We start from the raw sequence: 18,120 nt of genomic DNA on the forward strand, positions 1-18,120 counted from the left end.
GATCGATTCTTTATTTGTGGAAATCGATTAATGTTTAAGACTTCTCAGAATTAGGTCAGAACGTTCAAAAGGACAGAGATGTAAATGTACATAACTTTCAGATCGTAGGTGTTATTTCTGTTTAAGTAATATTTTCGATATATGTCATTATGCTGCTAATATCGGACAAGTTCATTCATTCATTCATTCATTCATATGCATTTGTTCAACCCATCATTCATTGAGTGATGCTAGGACGCATCAAGAAAAGTCTTTCTTTCGTCGATAGTAGTTGAATTAAATAATATTTTTAGGATTATTTTAAGCAACTTCTCATCCATAGAGATTTCCTCATCACGTTTAACCTTTAACATTTAAACTAACAAACAACCGGGTCTACATAAAACAAATTTGTTCAAATTATAAAATATAACATTTCTACTTTTTCATACAATTTTCTTTTTATTATTATTATTATTATTATTCGTTAACATTTATACAAATATAATTTGGAAATTATTCGAAATAGTTAATTGTCCAAATAAGTTTAATACTGGAAATCAATTCATGCCGGATGTTGAACAATGGGGCGTAATTACTCCGAACTGTGACATGAGCAATATTCGGGAAACCACCAGTCTTTCTACCAATCGACGTACTATTGGTCACTTTGATGTTTAATTAGTTGTTTTAGATTAGGGCATGCAAGGGTGACTAGAAAATACTATAAAAGACAGGAACATTTTAGTTCTGTAATTATATTCTATTCACTGCGATTCTTGAGATTTAGATGGTGTGTCATGAGCAAGTAAATATTTCACCAGAGGGAAGCTGACTTAATCTTGAGTGAAATTATTTTCGTTGAACTAAAGCGTGCAATATTTATAACTTAAAATCATGACGGAACACGAAGGATGTTTTCATGACGCAAAGGAAGAACTCACGTACAGTGAGGACAATAAGATAGTTGATAGGGACGAAAATCTTCTCAACGACTTAGTGGTGAGACATGCCCTGGAATGGCCAAGTCTTACGGCACAGTGGTTGCCCGATGCCACAAGACCAGAAGGAGAGGAATACTCTTTGCATAGACTAATATTGGGGACATACACGAATTCGGATGAGCAAAACTACTTGATGATAGCTACAGTGCAGCTGCCCAATGACAATCCTCAGTTTAATGCTCTGGATTACGACTACGAATCAGTTAATTTGAAGATTGAAATAGAGAAGAAAATCAATCATGAAGGCGAGGTGAACAAAGCTTGCTACATGCCACAGAATCCGTGCATCATTGCAACAAAGACATCTTACAGTGATGTGCTGGTATTTGACTGCACAAAGCAACCATCTGAACCTGATCCCAGTGGAAAATGTAAACCAGAACTGACATTGAAAGGTCACGAAGAAGAAGGATATGGACTGTCTTGGAATCCCATTCTAAATGGCCATCTAATTAGTGCTTCAGACGACCACGTCATTTGTTTATGGGATATCAATTCCATGTCTAAAGAAGGAGGAATTATTGATGCGATTACCACTTTTACAGAACATGCATCAGTTGTAAATGATGTGGCGTGGCATTCCTACCACCAAAATACATTTGGGTCTGTGGGTAATGACGAGACACTTATGATCTGGGACACTCGCTCATACAATGCCAGTCACATTGTTCATGCCCATGCTGCCACGGTATACTGCCTGTCCTTTAATCCCTATCAGGAGTTTCTTCTGGCCACTGGATCTGCGGATGAGACTATTGCATTGTGGGATCTAAGGAATTTGAAATCGAAGCTGTACTCAATTGAGTCACATAAAGACGCAACGTTCCAGGTTCAGTGGTGTCCTCACAATGAGAAAATTCTAGCATCTAGTGGCGGAGATAGAAGGCTATATGTCTGGGATATAAGCAAACTTCTGGCCGAACAATCTACAAAAAATGCTACAGGTGGCCCACCGGAGCTGCTGTTCATTCATTGTGAAAACAGCGGCGAGATCTTGGAATTCTCCTGGAATCCCAATGAACCCTGTGTAATATGTTCTGTGGCACAGGAAAACATAGTGCAAATCTGGCAAATGGCTGAACACGATTACTATAAACAACTTTTGAAATCTTCGCACTGAAATCAAGACCTTGTACTGTATAATTTAATGTCAATTGTAACTTCTTTAAAAATCATGGTTAGAAATATTATTTAGTTTACAAGATAAGTGAACTTTTAAGGCTTTTAACACACAATCATTTTGGAAAATAAGAGACTTTAGTGCTGCATAAATAATAAATTAATTTGTTTCCTATCTTCATGTGAAATATTAATACAATTTTGATTATTTTTTAGAAAATTCAGCTTTGTGTTGTTTCTTCACAGCCATATATCTGTCTGTTATTTGTGTTGTTTCTTCACAGCCTTATATCTGTCTGTTTGTTGTTTAAGACACCATTTAGATTAAGAACTTCCAATCAGGTGACATGTTATTGTAACGGTATTATGGTTAATGGTTGTTTCCTTCTGATCTCTATTCCATTCATTTTTTCTCTTTCCCTCAATATTTCCTTTTTTCTACACATAAGAAATAAGAATCTCCCCTAGTCTCTTTACCATAAATCTTTGGGGTCCCGAGTGGCCGAGTGATCTAAAGCGCTCACCATTCCGGATCACTGCAATCTCACATCTGTCTGCGTAGGTTCGAGACCAAGGATCGGCTAGCGTGGATACGAGGGAAAACCTGTCAGTAGCTACTCGTGGGTCGTTGGTTCTTCCCTGGGTTTTCCAGGGTTCTTCCTCCACCAGTTACACTGGCCACCATGTAGAGCCTATCATGTGCTTAAAAATGGCGTTAAACCCTAGAACAACAACAACCATAAATCTTTAATCTCTGCATCATACTTATCGATTCTCACTCTCATCTAGTGATTGTGGAAAGAGTTCTTGTTCCATAAAGAGCAGATAGAAAGCAGCAGTTCCGGTAGCGGTGCACCTGTAAAGCTCTCTCCGTGATATAACTGATACAAAACACACATAGCTGCTCTCTCTCTCTCTCTCTCTCTCTCTCTGACTATTTGTAGTAAACAGTGGTTCGACTCTATCAGCTTAAATAAAGTAACAAAACAAGCACAACCATCAACATCGGTACCATTAAACATATCGTCTAATTCTTTAAGTGACAACAATGAAAATTTACGAATATTGTGAACTGATCATGGATTTACTATTGAGAAATCCAAGTCCTGAACACAAATGCAAGCAAATATCTTAACAAATGATCATTATATACCTACAAATATTGAGAAAAGTTAGATGTGTAACATGTTGTTTACAAATGATCTCTACAATCAAAAATCATGGACAAAATATAGATGCAAGATACAGATATACGTAACAGCAGCAATATATTGCAACCAGACAATGAAATTATATATGATGAATGTCGTATCGCTATGAATAATTCATTATATCATCTTGTGAATTTTACTTGCTACCAAAATGTCGGGTTTAATTTCCATAGCAATGTCTTGTTGGATACAAAAATCTCTTTGATAAGGCCTGTACAAGCAATGGTAAATAGGTAAATATTTTGTACGTACATACATACATACATACAAACATACATACATACATACATACATACATACATACATACATACATATATACATAGAGTTTTGTGAATCTGCAGCAGCAATTTAGAATTAACTGTTATTACCAACAAAAATGTATGGACGCACAGAAGGACAAATTGAGAGGATCCCCTGACACTGAGCCGTTGCTCAATCCCTGACATTAAGAATGGTTCTACATCCTGACATTGAGCCGGGTTCTACATCATGTTAAACGTGAGCATATATATCATCATCTAACTTTGATGAGATTCCAATGAACAATCTCTGACTTCTGATTTGAAAAAAAAAATTGAAACTAAATAAATAAAAAAAATAAAAAATAAATAAATAAATAAATAAATAATAAAAACATTTGAAAAAAATCTGTATGCCATTTTGCATAAATAGTTCGGCTGAAATCTCTGGAAAGGTAAATCATAAATCATCAGATCTAATCTCTCTCTCTCTCTCTCTCTCTCTCTCTGTTGTTGTTTGTGGAAAGGGGGCGCCGTTGCTATGTCTTCCTTGTTTAATATCTGCCTTGTCAGTGATTAATCGAACATCTCCATTTGTTGTCAGAACTGGTTTTTACAGAAATGATCCACTAGGACAACACGTGGAGTTGATAACAATATTCCAACTTGCATTATGTTGATATCTTATTTTTTAACTTTCTGTGTTCCATTGTAATATGCTAACATCTGAGTTTTAACTTTCATTGTGCTACATTAGTAGTGTTGTGGGGCGATATAGCGAAAATGGAAATTCCAGTCAAAAACTTGATGGGGCTGTATGGCGACAATGGGAATTTAACATGGACAAAACCTAGTGGCTGTTTAGAGTCAAGGGGAATTTAACATGGGGAATATTGCTGGGGCTCTTTAGCGACAAGAGGAATTTAACATAGGGAATAGAGGACCGCCACTTTGGGGACAATGGGACTTTAACAAGAGAATATTGGTCCACTTTAGGGACACGGTACTGGATATTGGCAACAATGTCCGCCAGGCGTTATATCAAGTAATATATCCCGCTCCGCCAGGCGTTCTACTAAGTGATACGTCCCGCTCCGCAAAGAATTCTATCAAGTTCCGTTCTCCGCCCTGCCAAGCGTTATATATAATGGGTCCGCATAGAGACGGGAAATGGAACATGTAAGGTGACGTGACGGTACTGGACATCGGCAGCAATGTTGCATGTAGCTGACCTCAATCGGACAAAACAAGGCCAGCGGGTGAAAAAAATCAATAACTTTTTGAGAGGTGGGACATATAACTTTACAGACTTAGAATCAACTACCAAACAATCCATAGTGATGAGAGTGCTAATCTAAAATACATTTTTATATAAAACAACACACATGCTAACAAAATACACGTTATTTACTATCAATACATTGTGGAGAAGGAGATTTTTTATATACAAAACACACCATTATCTACAATAATCTCAGCCAAAGTTCGTGGATATAGTCACATTACTCCACATTCACACAAAACAAAACATTGAACAGGGACAAGGTTTCTTTGTCAAGTGAAAAAGCAAACACATAAACAAAAGTATGCGCGCACACATACACACAAATGAATGGTTGCATACAAAAATATATACATACAAACACACACACACACACACAAACGCACACTTTTTGTCAAGGGATATGCTTTTTGATAAACTACATTTAAATGTATGCGCGCATACATATACAAATATAGAGACACATACACACAAACAAATGCGTGCATACAAAAACACATACATGCATACATACATACATACATGCATACATACATACATACATACATACATACATACATACAAACGAACACGTGCATAGAAAACACATACATACAAACACACATTTTTTAGGACATGGATAAGCCTTTTGTTAAGGGAAAAAAATAAACACAAAAACATACAATAGTACGCGCGAACACATACATACATACACACACATACACAAATAAATGCATACAAAAACGTATACATAATTACTCACACACGTTCTTGTTAATGGATAAGCTTTTTGATAACGGAATAACATACAAACACATACAAACTTACGCGCACATACACACACACATCCACAAACAAGCTACTGCATGCATACTAAACCTCATACATACACACATACACAATTTTTTTAAGGGATAATCTTTTGTTAAGGGAAGAAAACAAACATATATATATACATACCAACAAACATACAAAGACAGGCGAACGCACACTAACACACTAAAGCACACACTCATAAAAACATTTTTTCGTTAAGGGAACAATTTATGGCTAAGTGAAGAAAACAAACACACACACATATATAAATTTACGCGATACACATACACATAAAATACTTTTTGTTTCGGGGCGGGATTGGGTGGGGGCATCTATCTGGTTCCCCCCCCCCCACCGAAAAAATAGAACATATCATACTGACATGCTCGAAAGCTACTGAAGAAAGATATAGACTTACAAACAGAATACGTGAAGATAATTGAAGGGTAGTAGCTAAAACTTTATTATACACACATGATATTATTGATAAGAGAACATATACCAATTTGATCACATATATTAACACACTTATGAAAACAAATAGGCAAGATATGTTCCAAGTTTTAATTTTTTAAACTAAATTATTATATTCTATTTTATTTTATCTTCTTTGTTTAACCCCAAAGGCATAATTATGGAATAAATAAATAGGCAAGATATTAGAAACCTCAAGAAAAGAATTAAATGTACTTTATTACTCTTTCTTTGTAATTTTTTTATATTACTTTTGTAAACTAATATAACAACACATTAACCAAAACAACCAATACCTCAGAAGAAATAACATAATCTAACATATTTAGGAACAAAAACGCAGCAATGCAGAGGGACAGGGATCGTCCTACCTATTAAGGAGTAAATGGTGGTACGATGCCAAAGCTATTCGCTAACGCTCGGTAGCACGGATCGTACCGAAACTCCCCAAGGGGTAGGACGAATAATAATAACATTACCAAAACACAAACACGGGATCACAATTACACTTTGCTAAAAATATGAGGTATATCAAACACATCACGCACACAGTTAACAAAAACAATGCGCTCTCTCTCTCTCTCTCTCTCTCTCTCTCTCTCGTCTTTATAGGCATAGGAACGAAGGAAAATAGGCCACTATGATGCAAGCGGGGGGGGATCAATAATCTCTTACAACCATCACATGCCAACCCATACATCCTTAGCCGCAATATTTTATTTTTTAGATAGCACTTATAAATTAAGACAAGTTGAATTTGACTATTAACCAGTCCCTACAAAAACACAAGGATAGCAAACAATACACTATAGAAAAAACACAGGGCATACATTGGACACCAAAGATCCCTGGCAAGGATCACACTCTATAAGTAAGCTCCAAAACCAGCCATGGTAGAAGAGCTATTATAACAATTGAGTTGGAAGGTGTACTAAACTCTAATCAAAATTCATAAACCTTTAACAAAATTATGTTTCAATCCTCACAAACGCGATACACACAGTGGGGAAAACAGGTACACGTAAAACCATTTCTACTTTCGGCAATAGGGTGTCCTCTCTATGATGGAGTCTGAGAGGGACCACACCAATAAGAACAATGTCTTCGTGCAATTGCTGCATAAAACCAGTTACCCTTCGTCAACAAGCCATACATTGCGATATTTGCGACCGATGGTAACACACAGCATGTATAAATACTGGCAAGTTTATTTATTTGTTGTTTTATTTATTTAATTACTTATTTATTTATATATTTATTTCCACATCATATTACTCTCATTCTGAAATTAGAATCCATTTACTTATAAGTAATGTATGCTAAATCCAGAAGTATCGCTTTATTATATACATTACACGAGACTGTGTTGATCATCATCTTCCAAGCTTTTTGCTACTTTAACTAAGCAGATTTTAAATGTTTGAACATCAGTGAACAATTCTTAAGATTTGATGTCGTCGTTGGCAGGAAGCGTGACCTGAGCTTCTTTGCCACTAACAAGTAGCTGGAGCTACTCGGAATGGCCAAAACCTGGTTTATTAATGGCACATTCAAAGTAGTACACATGCCTCTGTATCAACCCCTGTCAATACATAGGTTTGTCAGATCCGGTCATTTGAAACAGATATCGCTGTCTTTTTGCATCATGTTGGGAAAGAAGAGACAGTGTGTGTGTGTGTGTGTGTGTGTACATTTTTGCGGGAGGGTGAGGGTAGGGGCGGAAACTCTTGAACAATACGATCAACTAAGCAACCCTGAGACATTCTATCACCAGCGTAGTTTCTTTTTCTCGATACAAATAGGCTTTACACTTATGTACTGAAGGATTGTTTCTCACTTTATCCTTGATGTTATACTTTCATTTTTATTACAGTTGGGGAGACAGTACAAATAAGCTTATGTTTCCTAAAAAAATCACTAGAATTATATGTTTGTAATTATATATCACAACGTTTCTCACTAAAATATGGTTTAAATTAAACTAAATCCTGACAAACACGGTCGTTTTGGATGCAGTGCCCTCGAAAAACTGGTTTTAGGCCGTGATCAAATAAATGTGGTTCAAACTGAACTAAACTAATATAACAACCCTGTATAAAACGGTCTTTTGGATTAAATGCCCTTGAAAACACATTTATCAGGTGGTATTCCTTAATTTTCTATAATATAATATGTTACATACCCTACTCACCCACCCACCCACCGAAGCAAATCTATTACTATGTTTTCATATTTGTGTTAACATGGCTTTAAGTAGGTTTGTCTTGTTTAATATATACCATAGGTGACTATAGATCTTTCTTGTAATTACTTAGATTTTCATCTTCCCAAATATTTGTATTCATTTAATTTTAGAATATGTATGTGGCTATATTCTTCTCCTCTTTCGTCTTGACCAGAGAAAATATCTAAAGCTTTCACTCCTTTTCTCATATGTTCTGGAGGGAGTTGGATGGCTCGATTTCTTTTCATTGCTAAGAGAATCTTTGTTACGGGTTGATTTATTGGCGAATCTGGATGTTTTCTCAAAGGATCCGTACTATTTTTTCGAGGGGAGGTGTAAATATGTCAATGCAATATTTATTTGAAATAACGTTCCTGGTTAATAGCGATTCGTTACATTTTAAGTAGTTTCATTTCATGGATACTTATCTAATTTATTATTTTTTATACTTATTAGCATGAAGTAGATCTGTTATAGTTCATGTTAGCCTTAGTGCGTGATATCCAGTCTCTTTGATGTCCGGTCTTGTGAACAGAAGTGTCAGGGATTAACTGGGATTAACCTTTTCTGACTTGAGTTCTACTCACAATCAGTATCTCGTTGCATGTCAAGTAATATCTGTAGTAGATGTGTGTTAATTAATTTTAACCTCAGGATACGAAAACTATCGTCCAATCATATTATATTTGCAATTATGAATCGGGTGAACGTCATTGTAATGACAGGTGGGACTTATTCAGTTAGTTTTAATCCTTTAATTAAACCTAAATCTGGGTTGAATGCGATGTACTAATTAATGTTAGAAATTTTAAGTTACAATATTGACTAAAAATATATCTTCAAAATCATGGTCAAACGTAGTTGTTGACCTGCTGGAGATTACAATCATATACTAACACACTGAGCTAAGAGACACAAAATCAGCATAAGAAAATACACAAGTTGCTTCATTTTGTTTTGCCCGTTATAGAAAAATACTAACACAAACGACAATCTTGAGAAAAATAATAACAACTAGTACAAGGAAATATACGTAAAACTATAATAAGACGAAAGCGAAGTAGTTTGATAACATTTTTCTTAGTAAAAAAAAATACAATCATAAAGAGATGTAAATTCGTTTAAGATTTCAAAATAATTGCAAAATTAAGTAACCAATTTGGTAAATTTTAAAACGGGAAGAAAGCTGGAGAAAGAAATCTAAATAAGGTTCGAAAATAATGAAGATACAAGAGTGGAGGAAATGGAAAGCAAATCAACCACACAAAGAGATTTAACGAGAAGACAGAGACAGAGCAGATACGTTTTGATGGTTTCATAAAAGGGAAACTAATCTATGAAGGACACGAAATGATAAATAGAATTAAAAAGAAACGTTGTAAAAGAATGTAGCATGAATGTAGCAAACATGCAAAGTAAGGAAAACTATTATAGAAGAAATTTACCAATAATCCAAAAGTTGTATGCGACACAAAACATAGACCCATAAATAAATAAAAATCATAATATGAAAGTGAAATCATCGTAATAAAAATAATGAGGAGAATAAAGGTGTCGTGAAAATTGCATTTTTCAAACATAAAAAAAAACAACCAAAGTATGCAGCTGAACGAAAACAAATCGCCTGAGGAAAACAAATTACTCCATGTTACTACTTAGATCGTGCTAGAATGTCTCAGATCAAATTAATTAGAACAAATTATAGTAACTTAAACTACGATGTATATACGAATCAAGTATCTAATAACATGCATTACTCCTGCGGTGAAATTGAGTATGCAAAACACTTTCTTCTAAACTGATCAAAATATTGAAATCTTAGAGGTAAAATAATATACACACTCGCGTTTGCTCTAACGATGGAAATATTATTTGGCAACTTTGTGTAAACTATAGAAAAAAATACACAAATATTTTTAACTGTGCAAAATTATATTATGAAGACCAAGAGATTTAAATAATTGACTGAACTCTCAACCTTTTGAATCGCAATTAAATTGTTTATATTCATTGTTATACGTCGAATGTCAATTTTAAGCGTATTTTCTGTATAACCGTTTGTACCGTTTTCGAGATCACTGATGTTATATTTTTTGTTGCTGTTAAGGAGACCGTGCTAATAAGATTATGCTTTCTACTGAATCCCCGAAATCATAAGTTTGTAATTGCATTAGACAAAGTTTCTCAAATAAATATAGGTTAAACTAAATCGCCTGGAAGCGATCGTATATCTACAGCTTGTTATGATCAATTCCAATCAGACAGAAATCACCGTAAATAAATGTATTAAGTCCCGTTAGCAACCACCGACCCACGGAAAGTTATGGCAAGCGTTCTCACATGCCCACATTGGCCGAGCGCGAGATTCGAACCCACGCGCATAGAGGCGAGATGGCAGTGATCGGTACAGGCGTGTGCTTTAGGTCACTTAGTCACCATAATAGAATAAAAGATGCAACGCTATTTATTTTCCGTGTGTTATATTATATTTAGATATACACTGGTTTTGATACTGTTTCAAAATCAGCACAGAAATTAAATATTTTACGATGAGTAACTATCAAAAGCTACACACACACACACACATACCACACACACACACATACATACATACATACATACATACATACAGTACATGCTGTTAAAGCTATAAAAGAGTGGAAAATTCTCTAAGCAGAGACCCACCAGTTCGATTCAAAATTTAAAATATTTTAAAACTATATTCGGTTTGATATTTTTACTCAAGAACAAGCACAGCATAAAATGGGGGATAAATTAACACAAAAACGACTTATTCACTATCGAACGCATAGGGCGAAACCGCCAAGTACGATAGCTTTATATAGCTTGAGAACGGAGATGTACCCACAAATAACCCACAATTGTTTGGTACATTTGAAAGCTCATCCACCATTACAGGCTAGAAACATTCGATTCATCCATCTACCCTTACCGAGAAAATCAAATGATCCCAATATGTTTTTCTCCCTCTCTAATATAAAATCGATAAATAAAAAGAAAAAAAATTAAAAACACTTTAATAGGGTTGATCATAATAAGCCAGTCATGACAAATACCTAAATATCACTATGCACAAACAACAACAAAACAATAATAATAATAATAATAATAATAATAATCATAACAATAGTAATATTAATAATAATAATGACAATAATAATGATAATAATAATAATAATGATAACAATAGTATTAATAATAATAATAATAATAATAATAACAATAATAATGATAATAAATACACCACGATTATCTTCCATGAAAAGTACGAACATATCTATATCTCTAGTAAGGATTACAAATTAAATTATACTGGGGAAAGCGACCTTTATACGTAATGCCTAAGGAAAGGAGTACAAGCCAATTCTGAATTAAACTTTTAGCTTGAGGATGAAACGCATAAAAAGTGGGAAAATACATTTTAAAACGAGTACATCGCTATCAAAACGAAAGAGTACCAAAACAATATATACACATTATTCATTTTCTGGGACTTAATTTAAAACAAAAACTACTACATATGCACAAGGGGGAGGGGAGAGGATCTGGAAGAAACAGTTGATAATACAATTTTTTCTAAACCCTACTCTGTGAAAGATAATAAAGTTTTATTTTCAATTCTTTCAGAAATATGAAATCCAAAAACATTTTAGAAAAATATCAAGATCGATTCTTTATTTGTGGAAATCGATTAATGTTTAAGACTTCTCAGAATTAGGTCAGAACGTTCAAAAGGACAGAGATGTAAATATACATAACTTTCAGATCGTAGGTGTTATTTCTGTTTAAGTAATACTTTAGATATATGTCATTATGCTGCTAATATCGGACAAGTTCATTCATTCATTCATTCATTCATTCATTCATTCATTCATTCATATGCATTTATTCAACCCATCATTCATTGAGTGATGCTAGGACGCATCAAGAAAAGTCTTTCTTTCGTCGATAGTAGTTGAATTAAATAATATTTTTAGGATTATTTTAAGCAACTTCTCATCCATAGAGATTTCCTCATCACGTTTAACCATTAACATTTACACTAACAAACAACCGGGTCTACATAAAACAAATTTGTTCAAATTATAAAATATAACATTTCTACTTTTTCATACAATTTTCTTTTTATTATTATTATTATTATTATTATTGCAGGTTAACATTTATACAAATATAATTTGGAAATTATTCGAAATAGTTAATTGTCCAAATAAGTTTAATACTGGAAATCAATTCATGCCGGATGTTGAACAATGGGGCGTGATTACTCCGAACTGTGACATGAGCAATATTCGGGAAACCACCAGTCTTTCTACCAATCGACGTACTATTGGTCACTTTGATGTTTAATTAGTTGTTTTAGATTAGGGCATGCAAGGGTGACTAGAAAATACTATAAAAGACAGGAACATTTTAGTTCTGTATTTATATTCTATTGACTGCGATCCTTGAGATTTAGATGGTGTGTCATGAGCAAGTGAATATTTTACCAGAGGGAAGCTGACTTAATCTTGAGTGAAATTATTTTCGTTGAACTAAAGCGTGCAATATTTATAGCTTAAAATCATGACGGAACACGAAGGATGTTTTCATGACGCAAAGGAAGAACTCACGTACAGTGAGGACAATAAGATAGTTGATAGGGACGAAAATCTTCTCAACGACTTAGTGGTGAGACATGCCCTGGAATGGCCAAGTCTTACGGCACAGTGGTTGCCCGATGCCACAAGACCAGAAGGAGAGGAATACTCTTTGCATAGACTAATATTGGGGACATACACGAATTCGGATGAGCAAAACTACTTGATGATAGCTACAGTGCAGCTGCCCAATGACAATCCTCAGTTTAATGCTCTGGATTACGACTACGAATCAGTTAATTTGAAGATTGAAATAGAGAAGAAAATCAATCATGAAGGCGAGGTGAACAAAGCTTGCTACATGCCACAGAATCCGTGCATCATTGCAACAAAGACATCTTACAGTGATGTGCTGGTATTTGACTGCACAAAGCAACCATCTGAACCTGATCCCAGCGGAAAATGTAAGCCAGAACTGACATTGAAAGGTCACGAAGAAGAAGGATATGGACTGTCTTGGAATCCCATTCTAAATGGCCATCTAATTAGTGCTTCAGACGACCACGTCATTTGTTTATGGGATATCAATTCCATGTCTAAAGAAGGAGGAATTATTGATGCGATTACCACTTTTACAGAACATGCATCAGTTGTAAATGATGTGGCGTGGCATCCTTACCACCAAAATACATTTGGGTCTGTGGGTAATGACGAGACACTTATGATCTGGGACACTCGCTCATACAATGCCAGTCACATTGTTCATGCCCATGCTGCCACGGTATACTGCCTGTCCTTTAATCCCTATCAGGAGTTTCTTCTGGCCACTGGATCTGCGGATGAGACTATTGCATTGTGGGATCTAAGGAATTTGAAATCGAAGCTGTACTCAATTGAGTCACATAAAGACGCAACGTTCCAGGTTCAGTGGTGTCCTCACAATGAGAAAATTCTAGCCTCTAGTGGCGGAGATAGAAGGCTATATGTCTGGGATATAAGCAAACTTCTGGCCGAACAATCTACAGAAAATGTTACAGGTGGCCCACCAGAGCTGCTGTTCATTCATTGTGAAAACAGCGGCGAGATCTTGGAATTCTCCTGGAATCCCAATGAACCCTGTGTAATATGTTCTGTGGCACAGGAAAACATAGTGCAAATCTGGCAAATGGCTGAACACGATTACTATAAACAACTTTTGAAATCTGCGCAGTGAAATCAAGACCTTGTACTGTATAATTTAAAGCCAATTGTAACTTCTTTAAAAATCATGGTTAGAAATATTATTTAGTTTACAAGATAAGTGAACTTTTAAGGCTTTTAACACGCAATCATTTTGGAAAATAAGAGACTTTAGTGCTGCATAAATAATAAATTAATTTGTTTCCTATCTTCATGTGAAATATTAATACAATTTTTATTATTTTTTAAAAACATCAGAATTGTGTTGTTTCTTCACACCCTTATATCTCTCTGTTGTTTAAGAAACCATTTAGATTAAGAACTTCCAATCAGGTGACATGTTATTGTAACGGTCTTATGGTTAGTGGTTGTTTCCTTCTGATCTCTATTCTGTTCATTTTTTTCTCTTGCCTTCAATATTTCCCTTTTTCTACACATAAGAAATAACCAATAGGCAGTGATGCATAACAGCAAATGCAGAGTTCATCATTACTGTTTGTAATCATCTCCCCTTGTCTCTTTACCATAAATCTTTGGGGCCGCGAGTGGCCGAGTGATCTAAAGCGCTCACCGTTTCGGATCACTGCCATCTTACCTCTGTCTGCGTAGGTTCGAGACCAAGGATCGGCTAGCGTGGGTACGTGGGAAAGCCTGTCAGTATCTACTCGTGGGTGGGTGGTTCTTCCCTGGGTTTTCCAGGGTTCTTCCTCCACCAGTTATACTGGCCACCATGTATCTTGTGCTGAAAAATGGCGTTAAACCCTAGAACAACAACAACCATAAATCTTTAACCTCTGCACCATACTTATCGATTCTCACTCTCATCTAGTGATTGTGGAAAGAGTTCTTGTTCCATAAAGAGCAGATAGAAAGCAGCAGTTCCGGTAGCGCTTTACCTGTAAAGCTCTCTCCGTGATATAACTGATACAAAACACACATAGCTGCTCACTCTCTCCCTCTCTCTCTCTCTCTCTCTCTCTCTCTCTCTCTCTCTGACTATTTGTAGTAAACAGTGGTTCGACTCTATCAGCTTAAATAAAGTAACAGAACAAGCACAACCATCAACATCGGTACCATTAAACATATCGTCTAATTCTTTAAGTGACAACAATGAAAATTTACGAATATTGTGAACTGATCATGGATTTACTATTGAGAAATCCTAGTCCTGAACCCAAATGCAAGCAAACATCTTAACAAATGATCATTATATACCTACAAGTATTGAGAAAAGTTAGATGTGTAACATGTTGTTTACAAATGATCTCTACAATCAAACATCATGGACAAAATATAGATGAAAGATACAGATATACGTAACAGCCGCAATATATTGCAACGAGACAATGAAATTATATATGATGAATGTCGTATCGCTATCAATAGTTCATTATATCATCTTGTGAATTTTACTTGCTACCAAAATATCGGGTTTCATTTCCATAGTAATGTCTTGCTGGATACAAAAATCTCTTTGATAAGGCCTGTACAAGCAATGGTAAATAGGTACATATTTTGTACATACATACATACATACATACATACATACATACATACATACATACATACATACATACATACATACATACATAGAGTTTTGTGAATCTGCAGCAGTAATTTAGAATTAACTGTTATTACCAACAAAAATGTATGGACGCACAGAAGGACAAATTGAGAGGATCCCCTGACACTGAGCCGTTGCTCAATCTCTGACATTGAGAATGGTTCTACATCCTGACATTGAGCTGGGTTCTACATCATGTTAAACGTGAGCATATATATCATCATCTAACTTTGATGAGATTCCAATGAACAATCTCTGACTTCTGATTTGAAAAAAATGAAGCAAAATAAATAAATAAATAAATTAAAAAATGAATAAATAAATAAATAAAAACATTTGAAAAAAATAAATAGTTCGGCTGAAATCTCTGGAAAGATAAATCATAAATCATCAGAGCTAATCTCTCTCTCTCTCTCTCTCTCTCTCTCTCTCTCTGTTGTTGTTTGTGGAAAGGGGGCGCCGTTGCTATGTCTTCCTTGTTTAATATCTGCATTGTCAGTGATTAATCTCCATTTGTTGTCAGAACTGGTTTTTACAGAAATTATCCACTAGGACAACACGTGGAGTTGATAACAATATTCCAACTTGCATTATGTTGATATCTTATTTTTTAACTTGTTGTGTTCCATTGTATTATGCTAACATCTGAGTTTTAACTTTCATTGTGCTACATTAGTAGTGTTGTGGGGCAATATAGCGACAATGGAAATTCCAGTCAAAAACTTGATGGGGCTGTATGGCGACAATGGGAATTTAACATGGACAAAATCTAGTGGCTGTTTAGAGTCAAGGGGAATTTAACATGGGGAATATTGCTGGGGCTCTTTAGCGACAAGAGGAATTTAACATGGGGAATAGAGGACCGCCACTTTGGGGACAATGGGACTTTAACAAGGGAATATTGGTCAACTTTAGGGACACGGTACTGGATATTGGCAACAATGTCCGCCAAGCGTTATATCAAGTAATATATCCCGCTCCGCCAGGCGTTCTACTAAGTGATACGTCCCGCTCCGCAAAGAATTCTATCAAGTTCCGTTCCCCGCCCTGCCAAGCGTTATATATATAATGGGTCCGCATAGATACGGGAAATGGAACATGTAAGGTGACGTGACGGTACTGGACATCGGCAGCAATGTTGCATGTAGCTGACCTCAATCGGGCAATACAGGGCCAGCGGGAAAAAAAAATCAATCACTTTTTGAGAGGTGGGACATATAACTTTACAGACTTAGAATCAACTACCAAACAATCCATAGTGATGAGAGTGCTAATCTAAAATACAATTTTATACAAAACAACACACATGCTAACAAAATACACGTTATTTACTATCAATACATTGTGGAGAAGGAGATTTTTTATATACAAAACACACCATTATCTACAATAATCTCAGCCAAAGTTCGTGGATATAGTCACACTACTCCACATTCACACAAAACAAAACATTGAGCAGGGACAAGGTTTCTTTGTCAAGAGAAAAAGCAAACACATAAACACAAACAAACGTATGCGCGCACACATACACACAAATGAATGGTTGCATACAAAAATATATACATACAAACACACACACATACACAAACGCACATTTTTTTGTCAAGGGATATGCTTTTTGATAAACTACATTTAAATGTATGCGCGCACACATAAACACATATAGAGACACATACACACAAACAAATGCGTGCATACAAAAACACATACATGCAAACATACATACATACATGCATACATACATACATACATACATACATACATACAAACGAACACGTGCATAGAAAACACATACATACAAACACACATTATTTAGGTCATGGATAAGCTTTTTGTTAAGGGAAAGAAATAAACACAAAAACATACAATAGTACGCGCGCACACATACATACATACACACACATACACACAAATAAATGCATACAAAAACGTATACATAATTACTCACACACGTTCTTGTTAATGGATAAGCTTTTTGATAACGGGATAACATACAAACACATACAAACTTACGCGCACACACACACACATACACAAACAAGCTACTGCATGCATACTAAACCACATACATACACACATACACAAATTTTTAAGGGATAATCTTTTGTTAAGGGAAGAAAACAAACATATATATATACATACCAACAAACATACAAACACAGGCGAACGCACACTAACACACTAATACACACACTCATGAAACCATTTTTTCGTTAAGGGAACAATTTATGGCTAAGTGAAGAAAACAAACACACACACATATATAAATTTACGCGATACACATACACATAAAACACTTTTTGTTTCGTGGCGGGATTGGGTGGGGGCATCTATCTGGTGCACCACCCCCCCCTCGAAAAATAGAACATATCATACTGACATGCTCGAAAGCTACTGAAGAAAGATATAGACTTACAAACAGAATACGTGAAGATAATTGAAGGGTAG

General features: G+C 35.3%; 2 pseudogenes; both read left to right on the forward strand.

The window, feature by feature from the left end:
• The first annotated feature begins 876 nt into the window (after positions 1-876).
• On the forward strand, positions 877-2,178 carry LOC149794337 (histone-binding protein RBBP4 pseudogene; annotated as a pseudogene).
• Positions 2,179-12,915: 10,737 nt separating this feature from the next.
• Positions 12,916-14,217, forward strand: LOC149794338 (histone-binding protein RBBP4 pseudogene; annotated as a pseudogene).
• The last annotated feature ends 3,903 nt before the right edge of the window (positions 14,218-18,120 follow it).

The sequence above is a fragment of the Sinohyriopsis cumingii genome, chromosome 8 (genome assembly GCF_028554795.1).
Source record: "Sinohyriopsis cumingii isolate HCF-2022 chromosome 8, ASM2855479v2, whole genome shotgun sequence".
NCBI lineage: Eukaryota > Metazoa > Mollusca > Bivalvia > Unionida > Unionidae > Sinohyriopsis > Sinohyriopsis cumingii.